At 42.1% G+C, this 27,766-nt stretch overlaps 1 non-coding gene across 1 annotated transcript; it reads right to left on the bottom strand.

Annotated features, from left to right (window-relative positions):
• Positions 1-8,348: 8,348 nt before the first annotated feature.
• Positions 8,349-12,025, bottom strand: LOC122797518. Its single transcript, XR_006364192.1, has one exon. It is a non-coding gene; the product is annotated as a 28S ribosomal RNA (ribosomal RNA).
• Positions 12,026-27,766: the final 15,741 nt, after the last annotated feature.

Below are 27,766 nucleotides of genomic sequence, written 5' to 3'. Positions count from 1 at the left end.
TATATATTTTATTTTATTTTAATTTTTTGCACAGTAAACTCCAGCGGTGACTTATCCAACTACCTTACATGTACGTCAATCCATGCTGGAGACTGACTGCTTTATCTTTAACAAGCACTGCAGTACTGGGGTGTTCTCAGATGTATTTTGTAAATATAAGATCTGAAGAATTTATAGATTGTTCACTGCATAGATGTGTTGCCCTGAGACCCAAAATCAGATTTCATCATTTAAACGGTAATCTTTATTTATTATTTATTTATTTAATTTTACATTTGTTTACAGGGACAGTCCGACTGGACATAAAACCCTTTTTTGGTGGAGGACCGAGGAGAAAAGCTCCAACAAAAGTGTTAGTAGATAAGTGTTAGTAGTAAGATATTTTAACATACAATGAAGATAAAAATACAGTACAAATAGCAAAACATTGTTGTTTGTCTTTTTGGCTTTTCCCAGTTAGGGGTCACCACAGCGGAACTCCAGTCCGCTAATGATTGGCAGTTGATTTTCACGAACGCCGAGTGCCAGCTCGACATTCAACCTTCAACGAAGGCATGCCCATTTACGCATGTCTTTCGAACGCCCACCCAACCATGGGGAAGACATGCAGATTCCACACAGAAGGCACTCCCCGCACTCCAGACGAGAATCGAATGGGAGAACCTCTTGCTGTGAGGCAACAATGCTACCACTGCACTAAATAACTGAAAACAGGATGAAAGTGGTCAAAAGTAAAATACATGACAGGTAGTTACAGTGCTTCTAGGTGGCAATAATTGTGGCAAACTAACCTAGTGAAAAAAATTCTAAATCGGCAATTATAGTAATGGATGGGGCATTCCGGAAGCAGAGAGTTATATAGAGGTGGCATAGTGAGACTATGGCTTAGGGATCAGCTACATCTTGGCTGTGCTATGGTAAAGATATAGAGATGTAGTAAAAACTTATAGGTCACTGTGACATAGATTGGACTAACCAACCCCATTGCATTTACATGCCCATGAATTTGTGAAATGCGCTTTGGTGTGATGCTTGAAGCCTTTTAAGTTAGTAATAATTCTGAGTGTTAGCTGAAGAGAATTTCACTGTTTGACAATGCAATGGGAGTATAATGAGCCCCCATGCACTATTTTTACTCCTGCTTACTTGTAATAGGGTTCACTGGTGGATCTTAGTTGACGGGAGCTTGTGTAGGGGGTGAGAAGGCTTTGTAGGACTGGAGTTTTTTCGGTATTATAAAGCATTTGATGCACGCAACAGAGTTGTGCAAGGATGAGTTGGTGAGGTAGTTCTAGCCAAGATAGCTGCTTTAGTGAGTTACAGTGATGGGTTCTAGGAGGGCAACCTGTAGCAAATTTTGCTATTTTGTTATAGCAGGAATCTAGTTTGGTTAGGTCAGATTTGGAGATGTTGGTGAAGATGGGTGAGGCATATAGTAAAGTTGACAGAAGGTGAGTTCAGGTGGTGGTTATTAGGGAGTTTGGGGTTAGGTAATTTTTACATCTATATAGACTGCCGATTTTCTTGTGGACTTTTTAACAGTCTGTGTAATATGTAGGTCAAACTCCAGGTTTGGTCAATGATAGCATTGAGAAGCTTGGTGAATGGAACAGGTTCTATTATGGTCTTGTTGTTGGATATGATATTGACGTAAGAGGGTTGGGTATTAGGTTTAGTGGGATAGAAAAGAACAAATTTTGTTTTATTTGGGTTAAGGATTAATTGTGCATCAGCTAGCCATGATTTAATGTCAGTGAAGGATGTTTGGGTTAAGTTCTGATGTTCTGGTAGAGTTGAGGCAGAACAAATGACTGTAGAGTCATCTGCATACTGTATTAGGGTGGCTGATGTTGTAACCTTGTGGAGATTATTTGTAAACAGGTTAAATAGGAGGGGGCCAAGAATGGACCCTTGGGGTGCACCAGTCATAACAGGTAGTAAGGGAGAAAGAGATTTGTCTGCCGATCAGTGAGATTGTTCTGAACCCAGGCTAATGTAGTTTGGCTTAGATTTAGTTTAGATAGGGCAGTCAGAAGTTTGTTATGAGACACTGTGTCGGATGCTTTTGATAAGTCTAGAAAGGTTGCTGATACTACTTTGATCTCATAAACTCTCTGTAGCTATTTCACAAGTCACTGCAGTACCCATTTTGTTCCTTGAGGTTTTTATTGAGAATGTGTTGTGATTGTTCCAGGCATGACAAATATTGGACAGGTACATATCAAATGGAGCATTATATTCAATGATCAGTCTGATTAAATCAGAGTACAGTATAATGATTACATCCCTGGAACTGGATGTCATACCTTTAAATATAAGCTGTGCAATGGAAAAGGACTTCCTTACAATAGTGGATACATGGTGATAAAACCACAGTTCACTGTCAACATAGTTCCCCAGATCCCTGACTAGGGGATCAACTTTCAGGAGTGTGTTGTCAATGTGATAGTTATAAGGAATGTCATGCTTGCCAAAGGATTCTATTATACATCTCTTGGCATTTAACTTAAGTCCATGGTTTTGATACCACATATTGGTTTGGAAAAGGTCCTCTTGGAGGATTATGATGTCCTCTGGAGAATTTATGGTGGTGATGAGCATTGTGTACAAAGGGCAGCGACATAATCAATGCGAGCTTATGACCAGCACTGACTGGGAATTCGTCGTTCATGGGGAATTGCAATCTCTGGTCCCTATCATGAGTGGTGTTTAGTGGATTACCCGGACCTGGTAGCCAAGGGTAGAGACATGATGATCCATTCAGTGTAGCATGCATGTAGCCATGGACATCTAAGGGCATCATAGACCTGTTATTGCTCAATCTTGCATGGCTGAAAGCCACTTGTCTCTCAAAAAGTTGGAGATGACCACACGGGACTGCATAACTAGTTAGCATGGCAGTGTCTCTTTCATTATCAGAATTAACCAGACAAATCACTCCACCAACTAAGAACAGCCATGCACCACCACCCACAGAATTAATAAAGAGCTATCAATCTGTCAATCCTTTCCGTGTCCGGGACAGGTGAGGTTTCCTGTGTTGAGTCAAATTAAGCCGCAAGCTCCACTCCTAGTGGTGTCCTCCCATCAATTACTTTAAGTTTCAGCTTTACAACCATACTCCCCCTAGAATGCAAAGACTTTTGTTTCCTGTAAGTTCCCTGGTGTGCCATGGGAATAATGCTGCCGGATCGCTAGTTGGCATCATTTATGGTCGGAGCTACTATGGTATCTGATCATCTTCAAATGTCCGACTTTCATTCTTGATTAATGAAAACAATCTTGACAAATGCTTTCACTTTTGTTTGTCTTGCACCAGTCTAAGATTTTCCCTTCTAGTGACACACTATGAATGCTCCTGGCTATCCCTCTTAATCATGGCCTCATTTCCAAAAAAACAACAAAATAGAATCAGAGTCCTATTCCATTATTCCTAGCTGAAGTATTCAGGCGATTGGCCTGCTTTGAACATACTAATTTTTTCAGAGTAAACACGTCAGACCCCCAGGACACTCAGTTAAGAGCATTGAGGGAGCACTGAGATGCAGGGGCTAGAACAGGTGGTAGCTCACCTTGGGCAGACTGCCAGCCCGATGCCAAGATCCAACTACGAGCTTTTTAACTGCAGCAACTTAAATATATGCTATTGCAGCTGCAATTGCCACAGCTGCTGGCACCAATCTTCCCTCCAATAGATCCTCATTAAAGGATTTAAAGTGTATTCATTCCAACTGCAGGCCTTGAAAGAGTCCTGTATGGTTGTTTTTCGTCGCTACCTCCCCGAGTCAGGAGTGGGTAATTTGCATGCCTGCTGCCTTCCTTGGATGTGGTAGCCATTTCTCAGACTGCCTCTCCAGAATCAAACCCTGATTCTCCATTACCCATGGTCACCATGCTAGGCATAGATAGTACCATCTAAAGTTGATAGGGCAGACATTTGAATGTTGCATCACCGCAATGAGGGCACTCAATTGGCCCGAGTTTATCTAGAGTCACCAAAGCTGCCAGGTCAAGACTCGGATTGGTTTTCATCTAATAAATGCATACATCCCTGGAGGTCAGAGCTCATCACCATGTATTAGCTCTAGAATTACTACAGTTATCCAAGTAACAGTGGAGTGATCAAAGGAACCATAACTGATTCAATGAGCCATTCACAGTTTCACTGTAGCATCCATTTGTACTGAGACTTGCATGGCTTAATCCTTGAGACAAGCATATGCTTCTGGCAGGATGAACCAGATAGGAGCACCTAGCTGGGTGGCCAGAGAGGTGGGACCGGAGCCTGCACCTCTGCTGATGGGAGGGGTCCCTCTACCCATAGAGGGGGTACCCCAACTGCTGGTTGTGGACTGGTGACAGCAACACCAGAGGGTCACAGTCCAGCGAGGAGAGTGGCAGTGCTCAGAGCCAGAGAGAGAGGGTGGACCTCCTGCCCTCACTTTCGCACTCGGGGCATCAGGCTGCCAGCAGACAGAGGCCATGGAGCTGAACAGCCTGGTGCATGACAGGACCCCTTCACCTCTGCCTGGGCTCGTTGGTCTCACCTTGACTTTAACCTGTTGAGCAGCGGAACACTGTGTGCCTCAACCCACGCCTCTCTCCCTGGGAGGAGAAGCTTGACCTGCATGCCATGACCCAGACAGCCACACTGTGGGGGGCCCTCCACTAGTGGGAGTCGGTTGGGCCAATTGATCGATTGACAGTGGAGAAGAGGTAGGATGCCCCTCGGCGGTTGGGATCTGGACTCGCACTCACATTCTAACGGACCACCCCATCTACCCTTAACTCCTGAAGGCTGCCAAATCATGCCTTATTGCACGTGCTCACTAGTCAATCTGTGGAGCAAACTTACAGGGTGCGATCAGCCCCGCGGGACTCCCCTCAGCTGCTGGACTTCTGGACAGGTGGAAGAGGCCCAAAAAAGCACCTCAGCCCTGTGCAGGCAACTGGCAGAATGTCCCATGGGCTGGAATCCGGATTCACGATCACATTCGGAAGGGCCACCCCATCTACCCTTAACCCCTGAAGTCTGGCAAATTGTGCTGCATTGCTTGTGTCCACCAGCCAATCTGGGGAGTGTACAAGCAGAGTGTGACTGGCCCCATGGAACTTCCCTTGGCCACAGAGGGGCAGATCCACTCTCAAATGGACTTCTGAGTCCCCCTTCTTTCAGATCCACAGCACCTCTAGGGACTTTGTAATTTTTCTGGAATGCCTTTGAGTACAGGGCAAAGTTAGATGCTTATGTCTGGGCTAGAGCTCTCCAGGCCCAGCCACCATCTGCCTGGTGCTCCCTTATAAGGACCCCTCCAGGCCTCCCCTTTCACCCAGCCAGGACACTTCCTTCCCATGCTGCTGCCCCTACCTTGCCTCAGAGAACCCCAACACCTCCATGTCTCCTGCAGGCTGCCTAATCATGCCAGATCACATATGCCCTCCAAGCCTCTCAGAGGAGCATAGGTCCAATCCGGCCCAACCTCCCAGAACTCCTTTCAGCTGCCGATGGGCAGATCCATTCTTATGAGGACTTTCAAGTCACCCTCCTTTCCATTCCAGAGCACTACAGTCCCTGCCTTCTGCACATCTCCTGTAGGCTGCCAAACCATGCCAGATTACACAGGCCCTCACAGCCTCTCAGGGGAGCTCCCCTCTGATCAGGGTCGGTCACGCTGAGGGGAAGCTCCACTCTCATGAGGTCTTCCAAGTCCCCCTGCTTTCCCATCCAGAGCAGCTCTGGGGACTTTGCGATTTTTCAGGGATACCATCAGGTATGGGGTGAGGCCGAATGCCTTCACCTTGGAGGGAGGCTTCTAGGTCCCACCACCATCTGGCCGGTGCTCCCTTAAGGACTTCTGTCATGGGGGGCACTGCCTGACCTGCAAACTCAGGCAGGAGCTCTCCAGATCCCACCATCATCCATCTGGCGCTCCCTTATGGACTTCCATCAGGCCAACACCTACAGGCCTCCCCTTTGACCTAGCTGAGAGACCTCCTTCCCCAGCCATGGGCCCCACCTAACCTCAGGGGACTCCACTGCCTCCATGTCTTCTGCAGGCTGCCAAATCATGCCTGATCATGTGTGCCCTCTGAACCTCTCAGGGGACCTGCCCTCTGATCTTGGCCATTCCCACAAAACTCCCCTCAGCTGCTGAGGGGCAGCTCTGCTCTCATGGAACATCCAAGCCCCCCTCCTTCCTGATCCAGAGCATCATGGCCGATCTTCCACATATCTCCTGCAGGCTGCCAAATCATGCCGGCTAGGACGTGACCTTGGAGCTTTTCAGGGGAGCTTCTCTCTTTTCCTGGCCAGCCCTGCTTAACTCGTCTCAGCCACCAAGAGGCAGATCTACTCTCATGAGGGCTTCCCAGTCCCCCTGCTTTCCCGTCCAGAACAGCTCCTGGGACTTTGCAATTTTTCAGGGAAGTTGTCAGGTACAGGGAGAGGTCGGATGCCTTTACCCTAGCAGGAGCCTTCCAGGCCTTGCTGCCATCCACTTGGTGCCCCTTAAGGACTTCTGCCATGTGGTGCACTGCCTGACCCCACTCACCCAGGCAGAAGCTCTCCAGGCCCTACCACCATCTGCCCAGTGCTCCATTATGGACTTCTATTAAGGTTGACCCCAACAGGCCTCCCCTTTGGCCCAGCTGAGAGACCTCCTTCCCCAGCTGTGAGCCCAGCCTCATCTCAGGGAACTCCACTACCTCCATGTCTCCTGCAAGCTGCCAAATCATGCTGGAGCTGGATCACTCATACCCTCAGAGCCTCTCAGGGAAGCTTCTCTCTGACCCTGGACACCCCCACAGAACTCCCCTCAGCCACCGAGGGGCAGGTCCACTCTCATGAGGGCTTCCAAGTCCCCCTGCTATCCCATCCAGTGCAACTCTGGGGACATTGTGATTTTTTTAGGAATGCTGTTGGGGATGGGGTGCGGTCATATGCCTTAACCCTGGCAGGAGCCATTTATAGAGTGGCATCTCCATGGTGCCAGGTGAAGAATGAGAGGCTGACCTGATGCCCGCAGCTGGCCCCAGGTGTGAGACAATATGACGGCTCTATCTCTGCTCCTCTCTGGGCTGGGAGGATGGGATCACAGACTTGGCTTCCCAGAGCAGCACTCGGCCAGCCCATGCTGACAGCTGACTCCACCAGCTGGCCCCAGGTGTTAGACACCACAGCAGCCCTATCTCCACTCCCCTGGGGGCTAGAAGGATAGGATCTAGGACCTGGTTTCCAAGGCCAGTACCATCTCCCCTTCCGGAGGACTGCGGAACAGGACACCAGGATCTGGCTTCCCCAGATGGCCACAGTATGAAACAAACCAAGCAACACTGATACTGAACAAGTGTTTAATAAAACAAAGCTTTCAGGTCAAACAAGCCCTTCATCAGTGTATAAAATACTAACACATACTAACCATTTTTATATATTATCAAAAATCACACAACCATTAATTATTCAATTAAACAGTTAATACTAGTTAAAAACAATAGTTGCAGAAGCAGAGAACTCTATTTCAAACACATTTGTTTATACCTTAGTACAGGTTTTAAAGAAACAGTTTCATTTAAACCTGGTAATACATCAGCACAAAGGTGTATTATCCATTGACATTACTTCATCACCTTTGTGTTGATGTATTACCCGGTTTAAACCAGACTGTTTCTCTAAAACCTGTTTTAAGGTATAGACAAATGTGTTTGAAATAAGAGTTCTTTGCTTCTACAACTATTGTTTTTAACTAGGATTGAGGGCTTAATTAAATAATTAATGGCTGTGTGATTTTTGATAATATATAAAAATGGTTAGTATGTGTTAGTATTTTACACACTGAAGAAAGGTTTGCTTGACCTGAAATCTTTGTTTTATTAAACACTTGTTCAGTATCAGTGTTGCTTGGTTTGTTTCATACTGCATCCAGTCTTGGTTTTATGAACTAAGCTTTGTTCTGCAACTGTATGGCTTTTTGAGAATTCCCCAGATGGCCCTCAGCTCTTTCCCAGGAGCCGCACACCTGCTACCATGTCATCCCTCTAGGGATGATGCTTAAGCCAGGGTATGTGATCCTCAGCTCCCACCACACCTGCATGAGTTTTGGGTATCTGGAAGGTAGCACTGGAGAAGCAATGTGTTGGGGTGACCCCAAAGACCTTCTCCCACACAGTAGGCCTGGCTGCCAGGGAGCACCCTGACTGAGCTCCCTCCCTCGCCCTGCCGGATCCCACCTCCACAGCCGAGCAAAGTCCCACCAATAATCTGGAAGTAAGGGAGGAGGGGTGCAGGGCAGGCTGGACAAGGACAGGTTCCCCTCTGCCCAGGAGGGTGCAGAGCCCACTCCCCACCAGCAACAAAAGCTTGGCTTTGCAGCTGACTATCAATAAATCACAGCTTTTTGCTGCTCTGCTACATACGAAACCATGACAAAATAACATTGTTGATGAATGATTTAGCATCTGGTTTCCCATGAATGTACAGTGCATTGCTGGAGAGAGGTGGCCCCCTTCCATCCACTCTCTGACCCAGTGGTGAGTGGCACTCCTCATCGACCTTACAGCCAGCTATTCCTGGCCAACCAGAGATCCACGGTGCTGCAGTATCATTATGTTTAGGTGGGCTTCTGACTTAGAGGCATTCAGTCATAATCCCACAGATGGTAGCTTTGCACTATTGGCTCCTCAGCCAAGCACATACACCAAATGTCTAAACCTATGGTTTCTCCCATACTGAGCAGGATTAATATCACAACAACACATCATCAGTAGGATAAAACTAACTTGCCTCATGACGGTCTAAATCCAGCTCATGTTCCCTATTAGTGGGTGAACAATCCAACACTTGGTGAATTCTGCTTCACAATAATAGGAAAAGCTGACATTGAAGGATCAAAAAGCAATGTTGCTATGAATGCTTGGCCACCACAAGCCAGTTATCCCTGTGGTAACATTTCTGACACCTCTTGCTTAAGATCCAAAAAGCCAGAAGGCTTGTGAGGCCCTGCTTTCACGGCCTGTATTCATACTGAAAATCAGTATCAAACAAGCTTTTGCCCTTCTGCTCCATGGGAGGTTTCTGTCCTCACTGAGCTCGCATTAGGACACCTGCATTATTCTGACAGGTGTACCGCCCCATTCAAACTCCCTAACTGACACTGTCCCTGGAGGCGGTCACACCTGGATGCCAGGGTGCTTGGAGCCAGAAGCGAGAGCTCTGATGGGGCTTGCCCCCCCACTTCACTGGGTAAGTGAAAAAATGATAAGAATAGTGGTACTTCAGCAAGAGCCAAGGCCTCCCACTTATTCTACACCTCTCATGTCTCTTCACAGTTCCAGACTAGAGTCAAGCTCAACAGGGCCTTCTTTCCCCGCTGATTCTGCCAAGCCTGTTCCATTGGCTGTGGTTTCGCTAGATAGTAGGTAGGACAACAGGAATCTCATTCATTCATGCATGTCTCTAATTAGATGACATGATATTTAGCTACCTTAAGAGAGTCATAGTTACTCCCACCATTTACCCATGCTTCATTGAATTTCTTCTCTTTGACATTAAGAGCACTAGGCAGAAATCACATTGCGTCAACACCCACCTTGGGCCTTCATGATGCTTTGTTTTAATTAAACAGTGAGATTCCCCCCCAGTCTGCACCAGTTCTAAGTCAGCTGCTAGCTGCTGGAAGATGTGGTATGCCGGTCGGGAGCAGCGCCCACCACAGCCAGGGTGATCCACAGGAAGGGCCCAGTGCACATCCAGAGTCACCTCCACCTTCCCCTCCCAGCCGCCGGGAAGGTGGGTGTGGCAATGGGATGAAGTTTCATCCAGCCACAGCTCATGTTCAGCCCCACTTCACACTCAAGCCCAACTGACCCGGCCCTTAGAGCCAATCCTTATCCTGAAGTTAGGGATCTGACTTGCCGACTTCCCTTACCTACATTGTTCTAACATGCCAGAGACTTTTCACCTTGGAGAACTGCAGTGGATATGGATACTGCCCTGCACAAGACTTACACCCTCTTCCCCAGATTTTTCAAGGGCCAGTGAGAGCTCACCTGACACCACCAGAACTTTGACGCTTTCTAGGGTGTGGGCCCCTCTTTCAGGGTAAACCCATTCTGGGGGCACCCTGCCCTTTACAAAGAAAAGAGAACTTTCCCAAGGGCCCCCGCCAGTTTCTCCAGGATCATTTGCATCACCACACTGGACAGCACAAGGCACCTGTCTCTGCCTCTCCAGATTCAGGGATCTGAACCCGATTCCCTTTCAATCAGCCAAGGTCAACGAAGGCCATTGCCCATCCCTTTGGAACAGCACTTGCCTATCTCTCAGGACTGACTGACCCATTTTAAACTGCTGTTCACATGGAACCTTTCCCCACTTTGGCCTTCAAAGCTCTCATTTGAATATTTGCTACTACCACCAAGATCTGCACCCATGGCAGCTCCACCCAGGCCCTTGCCCTGGGCTTCAGTGCTACTGCAGCAACCCTCCTACTCATTGTGGACTAGCCCCCTCAGCTCCCAGCACAGGTGATGGCTGGGTATGAGCCTGATGCTCCAGTGGCATCCATTTTTCAGGGCTAGTTGATTTGGCAGATGAGTTGTTATACACTCCTTAGTGGATTCCAACTTCTGTGGCTACCATCCTACTGTCTATATCAACTAGGACCTTTTCTGGGGTCTGATGAGCGTTGACATTGGGCACCTTAACCTGGCATTTGATTCATCCCACAGCACCAGTTCTGCTTACCAAAAGTGGTCCACTAGGCACTTGCATTCCATGCCCAGCTCCAAGCTAGCAAGTTGGGCTTCTTACCCATTTAAAGTTTGAGAATAGGTTCAGATTGTTTCAGCCCCATGACCTGTAATCATTCACTTTACCAGATAAAACTGCATCTGCTGAGCGCCAGCTATCCTGAGGGAAATTTCAGGGGGAACCAGCTACTAGATGATTCGATAAGTCTTTCACTCCAATACCCAGATCAGATATCTGATTTGCACATCAGGACCACTATGGACCTCAACCAGAGTTGGCTTTGCCCTTCCCAAGCATAGTTCACCATCTTTCAGGTCCCACCAGCTACGCTCACACTCCACCTTCCAGACGAGATGGGTGAGATGGGCCAGCAGTGCATGCCCTGCATGGGCTGGGGGATCCCGCTTTGGCTGATGCACACTGGCCCTCACTTTCATTGCATAGTGAGGTCTCCTGCCCACCCTAGGACTCAAACACATGTTAGACTCATTTGTCATGTCTCAAGAGGGGACAGGTGGGGCATCGACATCACAGTGGAACCCAGGCATCCAAGGTGAGCCCATCGGCATGGCGGTGGGATACAATCAGGCCACACTGGGAATAGTCCAGCCCAGTGAACAGTCCCACCAGGAGCTGGAGGCCCCCAGCAGGGGTGAATGTGGCTGTAACACTCCTCTCCAGGGAGGAGAGCCACAATCTGCACAGCCTTTCCAGCTGACCCAGAGCTGGTTGCTGCACACCGCCACTGAGGAAGTGCACCTGATGATGGCCTGCATGCCTGGAGAGGGGGATCCAACTTGCCTGGCTGCTGAGTTGAAGCCTCCAGGTGGACTGCATGGACTCCACCCCTTTACCTCTGAATGATTTCATGCCCTTTTGAACTCTCTCTTCAAAGTTCTTTTTCAACTTTCCTTTACAGTACTTGACCACTATAGGTCTCATGCCAGTGTTTAGTCTTAGATGGAGTTTTCCACCCACTTTGGGATCCATCCACAAGCAACCTAGCAACAGGAGGACTTGATCCATGTGCCAGGCCTGCCACTGGCTTGACATCATCCATGGGCTTAGCCTCAATCACAAGGACTTGGGGCCCCTGGGTGGTACCAGGGAAACAGAACTCCATGTGCCACATTTCCCTGCACCCGTCACCCACGTGGGGATTTTACACTGGGCTCTTCCCTCTTCACTCTCCATTACTGAGGGAATCCTGGTTAGTTTATTTTCCTCCACTTAGTAATATGCTTAAATTCAGTGGGTTGTTACGTCTATCTGAGGTTGCATTCTGAGTGTGGTCACAGGGGCATTGCATGGTGGAAGTCGCAGGGAAGGATGGATGTGATGCCCCTCCCCTGGCCCCAAAGTGCATTTGAAGTGTCGATGATCAATGTGTCCTGCAATTCACATTGGTTCAACAGCTAGCTGCATTCTTCATCGATGCATGAGCTGAATGATCCACCACTCAGAGTTGTACAGTTCTCACTCGATTGTCATGGGTAATGCTGATCACATGGTATTACATCAGGAGACAAGCAGGTGAGGTTTCATGGGCATCATCACGGTTGCCCAGACCGGGGTTGTTGGCCCTGTGCTGCAGGATGGCAGGCAGTCCTGTGGCCATTGCCATGTGGCTGAACTGCTGACCTACTGGGTCTTCCAACCAACACCCTGTGGGGAGCAGGGTGTCCTCCTTAGGTAACCCCATGACCAAGGTCTAGGGGAGAGAACCACCTTTGGGGTGGACCCGCACAGCGGGAAGGGAGGGCATATTGTCCCCTGCCAGGATGGCACCCTCTTCCCCTCGCACGTGGCAAGTCTGTCACCTCTGGGGAGGTGCGGTGGGCCACACCACTGAGTCAGGTGACTCCTTCGCAGCTACCACCTAAGGGAGGCGGAAGAGTACCCACACCTTCCACCACACAGAAAGGACCCCCCTTCTGCCACCAGGAGGCAAGGGGAATAGACTCCAGCCCACCTCTCACTCTCCCCTGTTCCCCTGGAGTCATGGAATCAAGTCCCACAGGCCTCCACCAGGGCAGGTGGAGAGACAGAGAGATAGAGAGGGTCAGGGTGGTGGAGCGAGGAGAGGCGGTACCCATGGACAGCACTGTCCCAGGACCCTCTTAATTAATGATCCTTCCACAGGTTCACCTACAGAAGCCTTGTTACTTTTACTTCCTATAGATAGTCAAGTTTGATCATCTTCTCAGCACACCTCCAGGGCCATGACTGACTCCAGTGAGGCAGATCTGAGGACCTCACTAAACTATCCAATCAATAGTAATGACTGGCCGTGTGTACAAAGTGCAGGGATTTAATCAGTGTGAGCTAATGACATGTACTTACCGGGAATTCCTCATTCATGGGGAATAATTGCAATCTCCGGTCCCTATCACAAATGGGGTTCAGCGGATTACCCAGACCTGTTGGCCAAGGGTAGACACATGCTGATCCATTCAGTGTAGCATACATGCAGCCCTGGACATCTAAGGGCGTCACAGACCTGTTATTGATCAATCTTTGCATTTCAGATTTATCAGCCCTAAATTCTTGACATTTACTTTGACCACTGAAAAGTAAATCCCAAAGAGGAATGGCCAAACAACTGACTACTGGGGTACATCTTTTGTAACAGGTGTTTTGTAAGAGGTAGAGCTTAATGTCCTGGGCTCTGTTTGTGATCCAGTTTGTTATCCAATGAGTTACACAGGGAATCACATTTAAGTGGAGACTTTATCTGTTGATATATAAATCACCCACACACACACACACACACACACACACACACACACACACACACACACACACACACACACACACAAGTCATTCTTTAATTACTTGCTTAATCCAACTCAGGGTTGAGGGAAGCTGTGACCTTTACTGGCACAAGGCAGAGAAAGAATTTCTGGATGAGATATCAGTCCATCATAAGATGAATTTGGGTACATATCACTTCACCTAAAACTCATTTCACCTAAATTAATTTCACCAAGACTATATCACCTAAAGTTCATTTCACCTAAAACTCATTTCACTGACAAGTAGTACAATAAGACAAATCAAATGTATATATCCTTTTCCCCACTGTAGTGCAATCCTGATGTTAGTATATATATTAAGGGGGGTGTGGGGGAAACAGCCCCCCACATTGGGGGGTGTGCAGGGCATAGCCCCTCCCCACCTAGTTGGCTTTTACCAAATAATGTAAAACAAAACCAGACAACATAAAACCAAAATAAGTGGGGGGGGCTACGTACCCGATGGATTTACACACATACACACACAGGCATGCACACACACACACACACACACACACACACACACACACACACACACACACACACACACACACCTATGGAAAAGGTGGAAGATGTCCAGGTCATCTACAGCATATATTAGAGATATGGGAGGAAACTGGAACTCTTGCAAGACTACAACAGAGCAAACCATTATGTAGCACTAATGACAACTGTAACAGAATTGCACAATACAAATGTGAAATCTTTATGGAGGAGAATGTGCATCTCACCACGTGGAAGGAGCAACTGTGCACTGGTAGCAGTGAATGTACACTTCCAGTGAACTTTCAACTGAACAGCTTGGTTGATCCCCTGAAAGCACATAATTAATCTCAGAAAAGGCTAATGTTGTTCAGGAATAGCTAATGACATAGAAGATAGTGTTCCACATTAATCTAAATGTTATTTATTGTTTTTAAATAAAGCTATTAAACATAAGAGACCTGTATCTTCAATTTCTGATGGCTGCGTTTAACTGTGTGGCATTCTGCACCATTTTATTTCTGCTGCTGCTGCTGCTGAACTAAATTTGATGCCACTGATAACCATTAGTCCTCATCACGTCTATTCCATACATATTTTTTTCTGTCTTATCTTTTCTATATTCTGATCCACACATCTAATGGAATGCTGCAGTAAGTAATTTTGCACACATTTGTTATATCATCCTTTTACCCTCCCTTCCCATGGAGAAGTATGAAGCTAGGAAAGGTCAATGTAACATAAAATGTGCCAGTGACATTGTCTAAAAAGCCAGTGGTAGCCAACCAAAGCTACCACAATTTCACACCTTCAACTGTCAGCTAATGATGATGAGTGTTACATGGTCAGGTGATATCCAGCATCATATTCGAGGCACCACGACAGACCTTTCCTCTACAAGGGATCACTGTCATGTCATCCATGCATCTGACTCTTTCCTCTGATAGACTAAGATAAACAGTAATGGCAAGGTGGTCACTGTTTTCCAAATGGCAGTTCCCCAGGACGTGGACATATATACACATATACACTCACACAGATATGTACCCAACAGGAGTATGTCAACAATGGATTACATCTACCCATTCTTCCAAAGATGCAACCAATGTGAAGCAAGATTGACTGTTGTTGTCTTTCAGCTTTTCCTGGTTAGGGGTCGCCACAGCGGAACTCTGGTCCGCTAATGATTGGCAGTAGATTTTCATGGTGCCGAGTTGCCAGCTCGATGCCCAACCTTCAACGAAGGCACGCCCATTTACGCATGGCTTTCAGAATGCCACTCGGCCCGTGTGGAGGACATGCAGACTCCACAGAGAAGGCACTCCCTGCACACTAGCTGAGAATCAAACAGGAGAACCTCTTGCTGTGAGACAAAAATGGTAAGTAAAAGATAGGTACCTACCTCTGAATTCTACTGGCTTAAAATTTAATTAATTCCTGTTACAGGCTATATTTCTGTAATCTGTATTTTTGAGGCTTCACTTCATTGAAGGGCACTTCTCTGCTTCCTCTCTGTACAGTCCACAAAATTTCTGGGCTCATTTCTAAACTTCTTATGTCAGTGTTGCAGACTTTTACCTTGTTATACCTGTACCGCGTTTACCTTTTATATTACTTAGTCAAAACTAGCTAGACTGTCTCAGGCCAAACTCAGTATTCAAAAGACAAATAAAGACCAGTTTCTGGTGACTAGATCTTCCTAAGGTACCAAATATTTGGCCATTTATGAGAGGACTACTGCAAGAGGGTTGTGTCATAATGAATCTCAACTCTGTTCATCTCAGCTTTCATTAGAATGTTTTAGCCACCTCTGTGGTACAGATGGATGAAGTCCTGCCTACATCACAGGTTACCAAGTTCAAATAGCTGCTTAGGTGCCTGTAGAAGTTGGCAGGGGAAGAATGTACTAAGCAACCACTGCTGGCTCGCCCATGCTGGAGGGAGTGAAGCATCTCTGGCTTGCTTCATAGGTGACACCTAGCAGGAGTATTAAGTGTCTACACTCTACAGCTTGAGTGAATTGAATCCATGCTGCTGTATACAAGTCGCACAGTGAGCCAAAGGCAATTCAATGTCTAGAGGCTTTCTCCATGATGAGCACTACTTGGAATGGCAAGGCAGGTGAATTTTTCTCCAGGGAGAAGATAAATCTTCCCAGAAGACTAGCAAGCTGACTTACTCCCTACCACTTGACTCTCGCCGAGACAGGATGAGGTCATTGGAGATTCTCAGGCAGGAATTAATGGGATGCAAGGTTCCTAGGAATTCCCAGCTCTCACAACCACCATATGAATGGGTCAACTAGGTGCAGGAAGAGGAGACTCTGGGCTCAGTCTGGGGGTGTGCTTTAAAAAACTTTACAAAACAAATCAAATTCAAACCTAAGTAATTTATACTGGTGTGGTTGTGAAGGCCCTCAGAGTCCCATCTCTCAATTGTGGTTCACACAGCCTTTCCAGTGCATCTTGAAAAGTATTGGGTGAGACTTTTCCCTCAATGGATTAAGATGCTAGATCCATAGATACAATTATTTTACCAAAACATGGCTTACTGTTTGCTGTGATTTCCATTTGTTTATTTTATAAAATGACAAAGAAAAAGCTGTTCATAACTGTTTTTCTTGCAATAAATGTTGGGTTTATATGTGCTCTTAGACCAATTGTTTTTTTCTTCAAATATGATTAACTTGGAAGACATTCCTAACATACCTCAAAACTTCTTAATGCAAGAAATCTGGACAAAGGTAAAAATAATGGAAGGTCAAAGGCCCAAAACAGGGACAGATTTTAAATATTGCTTTTATAAACTTAGAAAGTTGTTTGAATAACAGGATTTGTGTTAGCATATACTTTCTGAAGGATATGAAGTCTGAAACTCAAATGGATATCATTATTTAGTGACTTCAGTCCTCAGTGATTTGCCAGAAAACCATAATTTTAATGAGGAACAGACCAAAAATATGAGGCAAAAATCTGAACATTCTGGGAAAATCTGGACAGTATAGAGGTATGATTCTTAAGCAGACCACTTGGTGAAGCAATAAGTTGAAATGAATACTGAAGTATTGGGTGATTTCAAGGAAAAGGCTTACAAAAAAATAGACAATTGCATTTTTGCATTTGGTAGCATTCACAAACAATTTCATTAAATTGTTTTCATTATCACAGTGATTATATTTGCAGCAGAGAGAATGGATTTAGTGACCTGAAACTCTCCTTATGTTTTTATGATCTCAGTAAATGTTTATCTCTGGAATAACTCTCCTGAGTTAATGTTCACTCACAAAAATATGTTTTTGAGGTATGCCAACCTTGTAAATTGTGCAGATTGTATTTCAGTAAAGTAAAACAGTAGTACAGCCACATCCAAAGGTGCATTAAGGATATCATAACTGTTGGTTTATATAATTATCCCTTTCATTTCTTAAATAAACAGACAAATGTAAAGTTGTTTTAACTAATCTACCTAGCCAGTTGCTTGACTGCTGTAAGGCATAACAGTCTAAAGTGAAAACATGCAGCAAGGCATCTACCGGTAAATCATACAGGGACTAAAAGATTATGTCTGAGAGCATAAATCACCAGCCTTCTACACGCAGCAACAACTGTTCCTCTTGGATCACTGCCAGTCCTCTCATATCTTATCTTCGGATCATCAAAGCCATTAAGGTTTTGTGGCATTATCTCAAAAAACTATCCTTCATTCACATTTCCTTTCTAGAAATTATAATTGACAGACTGTTGTTTATCTTAAAAATGATTAGTTTTCTTTATGTTAGCAAAACATATCTGTATTTGTAAATAGATTCCATAAATAATGCCTACACACATATCTGGTAAAGTATGTGTTAAGTTAAAGAAACAATTTCAGCTATCTGGATGGGAACAATGCAGTTTGTTCAATAAAACAGAGAGTTCCACTTTATAAATATATATGTTTTATATTGGCATAGAAGCTGTAGATACTGCCAACTGATGAATGACTTGAAAACATCTGCTTAACTTCCAGACATTACATTTACAGAAAACTACAAAGAAGAAATTCTAATCATTTTGTACCCCTTAGAAATGAACCTCCCCTTAAATTTAAATATTCAAATTCTGACTATTACAACTTAACCCCTCATCTAGTCAAACTCTTCTGGAAATGTGCGTTTGTGACTGCATTATCATTTGTAGTCATATCTCACTCTACCCTTCATTTCTGAATGTGACAATGTGTTATATTTCCTGGAAACACCTATTTGTACAGTGATAGATAAGTTGATAATACTCTGAAAAGATACTCCATATGGAATTTCTCACATGTCAAGAACTGAATATTTGTGCCAGAAGTCCCATTTTTTCCTGCTGCACCCAGAAAGAAATAAATACGTTCTCACGTTATTAGGGTTGAGAGGGTGGCCTAATGGTTAAGGTGTTTGCCTTACAAACACAAGGTACAGGGTTTGAATCTCACAGGGGATAATTGGCTAGGCTTAAAATGTCTCGCAAGGGCAGTTAGCCTAGTACTAATCTATGAACCTATGCAAGAAATTTTACTGTTGGTGATGAGCAATCTCTAACAATATTAGCATTTCAACTTGAGGAGAAAAAGAGATTGAAACATAAAGTTGTGTAAATTGCACTTACCCATAACAGCAGATGTTTAAATTCCCCCCTGCTGCAGTAATCTTAAGGCTATATGGAGTTTTTGCTGCCTAGGAAACAACAACCAGCCAGCTTCTAAAAGCTCACACACACACACACACACACACACACACACACACACACACACACACACACACACACACACACACACACATGCATGCACACGCACACACACACACACACACACACACACACACACACACACACACACACACACACACACACACACACACACACTCACAAACATTCCTTCTTTCTTTTTTTTCTCAAATATTTTTTATTAAATTTTCAAAATGAATATATTTTCCATAACTTTGTAGTATATGGCACAGGTTAACAACAATATAAAATCAACAACTATAACATCAAAACAAACTATTTACAAGGTCATCTAGATTTAGAAAGGTAATATGCATTGTTTTGCATTCAAAGTTCATTTTATGTAATATTACAGTCACCTCCCTCTAATATTTCATTCACTTTCTTCCATCAGTTGTAATAAGATGTGTTTTTTCCTGTTATCTTTCTAACGGTTCTCATTTCCATTCATGACACAGTCAACATGATATTTCTGTATTCTTTAAATGTGAGAAAAGTCTCGCTTTTCCAATTTGTAGTAATGGTTTTATGTGTTATAGCTAGTAGTGTCCATAAGAGTGAACATTTTGTTCTAGTAACACATTGGGGTGTGGGAGGATTATACAAAATCAAAGATTTAGACAATTGAAAATTATCATTAAAAAGTATTTGCAAGAAATAAACTTTAGTCCAAACTGATTTAAGCAGATGACATCATAGAACATGTGCAGCCAGCCTGCTCGTAAGTTCCTTTTACATCCCAACATTCCTTCTTTCTGACTGCTGATTGCCTAATCCCCAAAAAGGGAAATCAGTAGTCAGAGTGAATATTTCTTTAGTATTTTATTGCTGTGTCATTCATACCTCTCTAGGTGTTTTTTCACAGCATTTTTGGAACACAAAACTTTGACTTACAAAGCCATGAGAACATGTGACAAAGGTGAAGCTGACTGATGTTTTCTTACACATTTGACAACTAACTAGGAAAGAATCTCTTCTTTGAAAGCAAATCCCCAATAGAACAAATAGCAGTCTGGTAAGCGCAATTGGAAAGAGATATACTGGTATCTGAATATATGAGAAGAAACTGAAAAAGGATGAGGTCATTTCTACAGAGGAAAAATAAATGTTTCTTAGTTTAAAATAATTGCATATGAATCTTTTTCTTCTTTATAAGGGGAATAATGTTAGACATTGTCTGGGAATTAAGAGTGTGGTAGGGGGACAATAACAGCAATACAAAGACAAACACAAAACGTTATATGAAATCCATATTATCTAATCATGAAATTTAAATGTGCTGCTGTTTATTATGCTCATCAGTACGTTTATCACATGACCCTGACCTGGCTGATAACATCACTAATGCAAAATATTTAGCAATTAGTTCAACAGGGTCATAGGCTCTTTTGAGGCAGTTGATCAAATCGATCATTTTTAGCACAGCCTCTACACCTTGCATCACATGATACCTTTTCAAATAAGGTACTGTGGGGGTGAGGCCATGGATGGAATTGCAGTTACCTATCCATTCACCCATATTGCATTTGAAGAGGGCAAAGGAACTATTTTGTTTAATATACAGGTGGAGTCTGTTCCAGAGTGTTGAGGTATTTATCATGCCAGTAGATTCTATGTAGGTTTTGGTGAAGGATGAAGCCTTTTGCACTGGTTCTCATAGTGTTGCATTCTTTGTGAATGTGAAGTAGATTGCACAAGACCGTATCATTTTAGGCTTTATAAGCTAGACAGAGGTCTCCCCTAAGAAGTCTGTGCGAGACAGAAAAGAGGCATAGGGTTTAAGGCATTTGGTATAGGTAATAGAGCGTTAATTGTCTTTGTGAGTAAATGTTCAATCTTTTGAGAGGGATCATGTATCTGGACAGGTATATTGTCAAGGAAGCACTTAATTATGATCCTAACGAGGGAAGAGTAGACATCTGATGGCATTGCTCTTGCTAAACAGATGAGCTAGACAGAAGGATTTCCTAATGACTGTAGATACATGGTGATCAGAGGAGAGCTCAGCGGCAATAAATGCGCTCAGGGCTCTGATAACTTTGTCAGTTTTGATTGGGCATGAAAGATAAGAATGAAATGTAGCAGTGAGAAGTGCAAGAGTTTGAAACCAGCCATCTACCTGTCATGCTACATGTGGTTGGAACATAAGTTATGTCTGCATGTTTTCCAGAAGAAACCATACTACACGTTTTAGCATTTAGAATAAATCCATGGTCATGGCACCCTTTACTTGAACATGTTAACCCTTTCTGCAGAATCTTTGAGTCTTTAGAGCCATTGATGGTAGCTCCCAGTATACAGTCATCAACAGAATTGGTTATCCAAAAGCCCTTGACATCAGGTTTGACAGAGAAATAAATACCAAACAGGAGAGGCTCCAGTATTGAGCACTGGGAAGCACAACTGGTAGCAAGCCTTTTTTAGAAAAGAGTGTGCCTCCCATTTTAAATGGTTTAGTTCTTTCAGTCAGCTAGGTTGCTATCTATTGGTTAACAATGTGGGGTAAATGTCTATTTAGATTTGGATTGATTAGTTTATCTATGATACCACATCATGGAATGGTTTTAAAGTCCTTGGCTATGCTGAGGTATATTGTCGACAACTTTACCATCATTGAAGACCTCTGTGACTTCTTCAAAGAAGTCTACTAAGTTAAGCAAGCAGGACCTTCTGTCCTCAAACCTAAATTGATTTGGGTAAATGAACTTTAGGCTTTTGGGTCAAGGAACTTCAGGCTACCAACGTTTGAGTTTATGAAGTCCATAACAATGCATTCCATAGCTTTGCAGACAAGGCTGGTGAAGCCTGTGGGCCATTTCCAGAATCAGTGGTAGGAACTCCCTTATATAGGGGAATGACCACAGCTGTTCCTGATGCATCAAGAATGAAGCCAAATAGGAAGTTGAGGATGAACAGCTTGTTGAGGAGATCAGTGTGAAAGTGTTTCATACTGACAAAGAAGAACCCTGATACATTATCAGGCCCTATGGACCTCATTTTTCACCTTGGAGAGAACCTTCTAGACTTGATCAAGAGACATATATAGGAGACGTTCAACATGAGGTCATACATGTGGAGTCTGGATGCAGACAGATGGAGAACATTGAACTAAATCTATATGCTAATATGTTAGTTATGTCTTAAGAGACAGAGCAATTAGTATTGCTGTGTATTAGCTCAGAGTAATGTTAGACATTCTTCCAAAGGTTCAAAACCGAGATGAAGTAGACTAGTAATAGCCCTGGTCAGTCATGATGATTTTCAGCTCATATGTAGTCTTGGACGATTTAAGTTTGTTTCTAAGCTCTTTATCTTCTTAAATTTATTTATGGGCTATGAGGTTTTCAAACTGTCCCTAAGGATTATTCAAGTTAGGGTTTCACCAAAGAGGTTTGTTCCCATACTTAGCATTGTATTTGTTACAGATTAGGACAGAAGTCTTAATACAAATATTCAAAGGGAGAATTAAATGAGAAAAAGATCTTTTTTCAAATGCAACTATGTTTTTCATTGGGTCTTCAAGTGGGGTAGTATTTTGAATTTATTCAGGTCATCATATTGTTGAAGTAAATATGCCTTTGAGAAATTCCTAAAGTAAGTAGGGTTTATAAGTATTTCTGGTTGAGTTTTAATAGTGTAAACTACTGTATGATGATCACAGCTAACCAGAAAAGGCATAATTATGGGTGTAAAACACAGAGGTATTGTGTTTGGGATGATCAAATCCAGTACATTTGATCATCTAGCAGGGTATTGGACAATCTGGTGAAGTGGGATTTCACACCAGCCAAAAGGCTATCAAGGAACACAGACTCTGAGAATTCTAAATCGTAAAGATTTACAGTGACCCAGTCATTTATGATCTTTTTAAAACATGTAATAGAAACTCATTTCCAAAACACAGTGGTAGCTTATTTCAAATTCAGGGTATACACTTCATCACGAGATTTCTCTTAATTCAGTTTTGTACTGATTAATACAGAAATTCGTTATATAGTATTTCAGTGTTTTCTCACCATCCTAAATGGTAAGATTTAATAATTCCTTTAGTACTTAATTTTTATAAACGTTATATTCCTCTGAAGAAACACTAATGTACAGAGGAAAGATTTATTAGCTGTTAGCAACTATGTGCGACAAATTTATTACTGCCTTTATCCTTTTTTATTTATTTATTTATTTATTGGATAGACTCAAGTCATCTAAGCCGCCCATAAGTATGAATTGGCTGCTATATTCAAAACTAGGTCTTGTATACACCTTCTACAAGGTTATCAGGCAGCTAAGAATCATTAGTTATGTTTCTTAATAACAAATTAATTACCACGTAGCTCAGTGTACGAATGTGTCTACACGTTTAGAAGAAGATGAATTGCTTGTTATTAGAATATCTAGATCCCTGTAGTCTTCTTTTCCCTAGTTGTTGAATTATGTAGCACGACAGGTAGATGGCTGGTTTCAAACTCTTGCACTTCTCAGTGCTACGTTTCATTCTTATCTTTCATGCCCAATCAGTGATTTTTGCAAGAAACATATTTATTTTATCAACATCCTTATTACTGACTATTATGAAGGCCACCTTGTAATTGTCTGCATATACGTTTGCCCAAAATGCATTGCATTTTGGAAAAATTGCAAAACCAGGAACAGCCTCAGACAAGATCCATGGGGAATTCCATGCCTTATATCAATTATATTAGACTTAAAGTCCTGAATAATATCAGTGTGTTTACTTCCTGTTAACCAGTTAAGTATTCATTTTGTTAAATAAATATTGTATGCAATATAGAGCTGTTCCCCACTTCAAACCTTAATCTATGGCAATTGTGACTTGATTACAAAAGTCAGTCATATTAATAAATGTGGAATGTCCATTAAAAATCCTTGTTGACACATGTCAATGTCATCCAGAGTTAATTTCTCTATTCTGACATAGTAAAAATGTTCATTAACCCATAACAGATGTAAGGCTAACAGATCTGTAGTTATTTAACATTTCAGTTTTACCCTTTTTGTGAACTTGAGTGATACTAAGAGTAGTTCCCACAATTTAATTTCTCTAAATCATTTGGGTTTCTAATATGATTGGAATGGACCTCATTCCTAAGTCAGGGTATAATTAAAATTCATGAAATTAGTATTGTTTCAGTCAAAAGTGCTCTAAATCACACCTGCAGTGTGCCCAGAACTGACTGCTTCTGCAATTCATATGGAGTCATGTGTCAGTAACATATCTAAATACTACTTTTAAGTTCTTTTTATTAGACCTTTTAATCTGTCTGGGTATCTTTCTTCCACATTGATCTCAATTTTGCCTGCAAATCCTGATAATTTATGACTTTGTGTGTCTCTCTATGTTTTTCACTGTAATTGCTAGGTGCAGAGATTTCAATGATCAATGATACGTTTCTCTTTTTTTCATAGATTACTATATATACTTCTCTTGTACCTATTATTTGAACTGTTGGTAGTGGGTGATCCCATGTGATGTACACTGCATTATTCTCTATAATGTTTTGTGGTTCCTGTTCCAGTACTTCCTAGCTACGTCTATATTGTAGTGTATGCACAATTCCTGATGTAACACACGACACATTATTGTGCATTTTAGTGTACAGCCCCTCTGCCATGAGTATATCCACTCAGCAACAAGATGTCTGACTTCATCTAGTTCATTTTTACAGAGCCTACATTTGTTTGTTTCTCTCACATGTTCAGTGGACTTTGTAAACCAGAGTATATGTGGTGCACTATACTGGGCTGCCATTATTAAAGTTTCATCCTCTGGTTTCAACTCACTTGTCCTTAACTATACTTGTGTCAGATCTTGACCAACATGAGTTTGCTCCAGGAGATCTCTATACTTGGCACTATATTTATGGCTTTTCCACATGTCTTTCCTTCTTATCTGATCCTTCTTATATCCTTTTGTTTGCTTTTTTTTTGGCACATTCAGTTGCTGTCTGATTTTTATCCACTTCTGGTTTGATTTCCATTCCCTCTTGACACTGGAATGCTTCCACTAAACTAAGCAGAGAGCTCCTCTTAGACTTCCTCTTCTAATGTTTTAAAACTTTTACTATGTTTGGATCCAATGAAGTCAGCAAATATGTATGCAGTCCGATGACTGTGGATCTGTACATATAATAAATTTCAAAGAGACCCAAACTCCTCCATCAGAGCATGGACTATATAATCTTGGTATACACTGATTTATATACACACACACACACACACATATATATATATATATATATATATATATATATATATATATATATATATATATATATATATATATATATATATATATATATATATATATATATATATATATATATATATATATATATATATATATATATATATATATATATATATATATATATATATATATATATATATAGAGAGAGAGAGATCCCTATCATATGATCAACACCTCATTTGACTGAAACGCATTTGACTGAAATTTCAAAAAACTGAAAAGTCACTTGACTGAAACCCATAAAACTGAATTTCAACATACTAAATTGTAAACTGGACCATATAAAACCAGATGCCCCCACACACCCCAATATATATATATATATATATATATATATATATATATATATATATAATTTGAGAAGGATGAAGCATTTTTATTGTTTCTCTATCCAACTGATCCAATACCCTTTGAGGCCAGTCAATCACACCAAAACTGTAATTTATAACAGGAAGAGCAAATTGCTCTATAGCTTGAACTTTAACCTAAATGCCAAGCTGGTTTTCAATACTTCTTCTGAAGTATTTCTTACTGACTTTTATTTGTATTTGTTCATGTTTTTTTGCCAACCGTTCATCAGTTCCCAAATATTTGTATACGCCTTTCTCCTCAAGTTCCTTTATATCACATTCCTGTCCCAGATTGATATTTTTTGGGTACTGCAATTTTAATGCTTTAAACATTGCTTTTGCACATTTATCAAGACCAAATGTCATTCCTATATCATCTGAGAAAGTTTTAAAACTTGTAATTGTGCTTTTAACTCTGCATTTGATGAGCTATACAGATTAAAGTCATCCACAAAAAGGTTTTTAATCAAGGTTTTTTTTTGGAGTCAAATTGCCTCAAAGAACTAATCTGTTAAGTAAATGGTTTAATGGGTTAAGAGCAGCCATGAGAAAGAATCACCCTGGAATACCTCTCTTTGAATTTTTATCCCAGGGATAATAATTTTCCCTTTGTCATTGTTTAATTGTAAAGTGGTTTGCCACTGTTTCATGGTCACTGTAATGCAATTGATCACTGTAGGGTATACCTTATACATCTGTAACCACTATATTATCCAAGAATGTGAGATGTTGTCAAAGGCTTTACCGTACTTTATCCATACTTTCATTTATCCATAATTGTTATAATTTATCCATGCTTAGATTCCTCCACTTTTACAATTGTCCATCATGACTTTATTTAACAACAAATGAGCTTTTGTTCCATATGACCTTTTTTTGTTATCCTTTTGTTCTATTGCCATGATTGAGTTTTCTCTAAATGACTATAAACTTTGTCAGCATCAGTTCTAGTACATAGTTTGCATATTATTGGAAGGCAAGTTATCGGTCTATAGTTTTTATGATGGCTTATAGTTTCACTCTTAAGGAAGAGTATCATTTTTCTGGTTGTTAACCAGGTTGGTATTTGTTTGAGATGCACCTATAAGTAATTTTTACAAAGGGCCAAATCTTTGTGTAAACATGTTAATACTTTTAGCAAGACGTTAGGTATTACATCTGGGCCTGGATTTTCCATTTATGAGCTTTTCTTAATTTTATTTCAGTTTCTCTGACTGTAACTTCATCTCATTCATATCCTGTACATTTGAATTCCTTACTATTTCTTTTATTTTTTAACCCAGCAGCATTTTTGTTATGTTCCAGAAGGTCTTCGTAAATATTTCTTTAACATTTGCTTATTTCTTCTTCGTGTGGTGGTGTTTCTATTCTTTTTGCTTTGCTTCCCATTTCTCTATAAAACTTTTTGAGTCATCAGTTTCTAATTTTGTACTTTTTCCTTATATTTAATTGCATATCTTTGACGTTTTTAAGCCTGTGCTGATATCTTAAGTTTATTATTTGCAATAGTGTACCATATCTCCTGGTCTGTTCTGATACCATGCTTTGTTTTACCACATATATTTTTTTCTAAGTTCTTATGTTGATCTTTTCTTTCTTCTATATTCTTCTAACATTGATGCTACTTGTCTTAATTGCTTTATAGTTTTCTCTATTTGATGCTTCCATGATGGCATTTTATTTCTTCCCTTCTTTCCCTTACTACTCTGTTGTTGTGGTAAGAATAAATATGTTATTAATTTAGCTACATGGTAATATCTCGTATTTACTTCTGTTATCACATGAGCTTCTGTTAATGGTCTTGATTACTGTGTTCATCTATTTCATCAGACTTCTAACACTTTGGTTCATATTGACTTTCTGTAATCTATTTCTTTCATTGATCTTATATGTTTATCCATCTCAATTACATCAAGCAAATCCTCCCTTAGATCATTTTTTTCTAAACTGAGAGGACACCCGTTTTACTCTCCATTCACTGCTGGCATTCTACACAAAGTTCCATATTGTCTTCCTGCGACAAATCTTCTTCGGCTGCATCCTGCATCATTTGCCACTCCTTTATATGGGAATTCATTGGGTCATCGCTCCACAACATTGCCTGCATTAGAGTTGGCTGTGTTTCCTGCTCCTTCCTTTGCTGTGAAACTCCACCTGAACTTTTGTACTGAAGGCTCCAGAGCATCATCATGGTGACGAGTCGTCAGATGCTTCCCTCTCCACCTGTTTCTCCATAGTTTGAGGATTCATTATTCTGTTATGCTGTGACATTACCCAAGCTGGATTTTCTACAGTAAATCCTTTACTTCACATTTAATCTATAACTTCAGTTTCTATTTCTTCAATGTATCCATTATTAATCCTCTTTTATACTTTTG

This window comes from Protopterus annectens, chromosome 3.part0, assembly GCF_019279795.1.
Source record: "Protopterus annectens isolate FY-2018-M chromosome 3.part0, PAN1.0, whole genome shotgun sequence".
NCBI classification, from domain to species: Eukaryota; Metazoa; Chordata; order Ceratodontiformes; family Protopteridae; genus Protopterus; species Protopterus annectens.
This window is presented reverse-complemented; position numbering and strand designations above follow the sequence as displayed.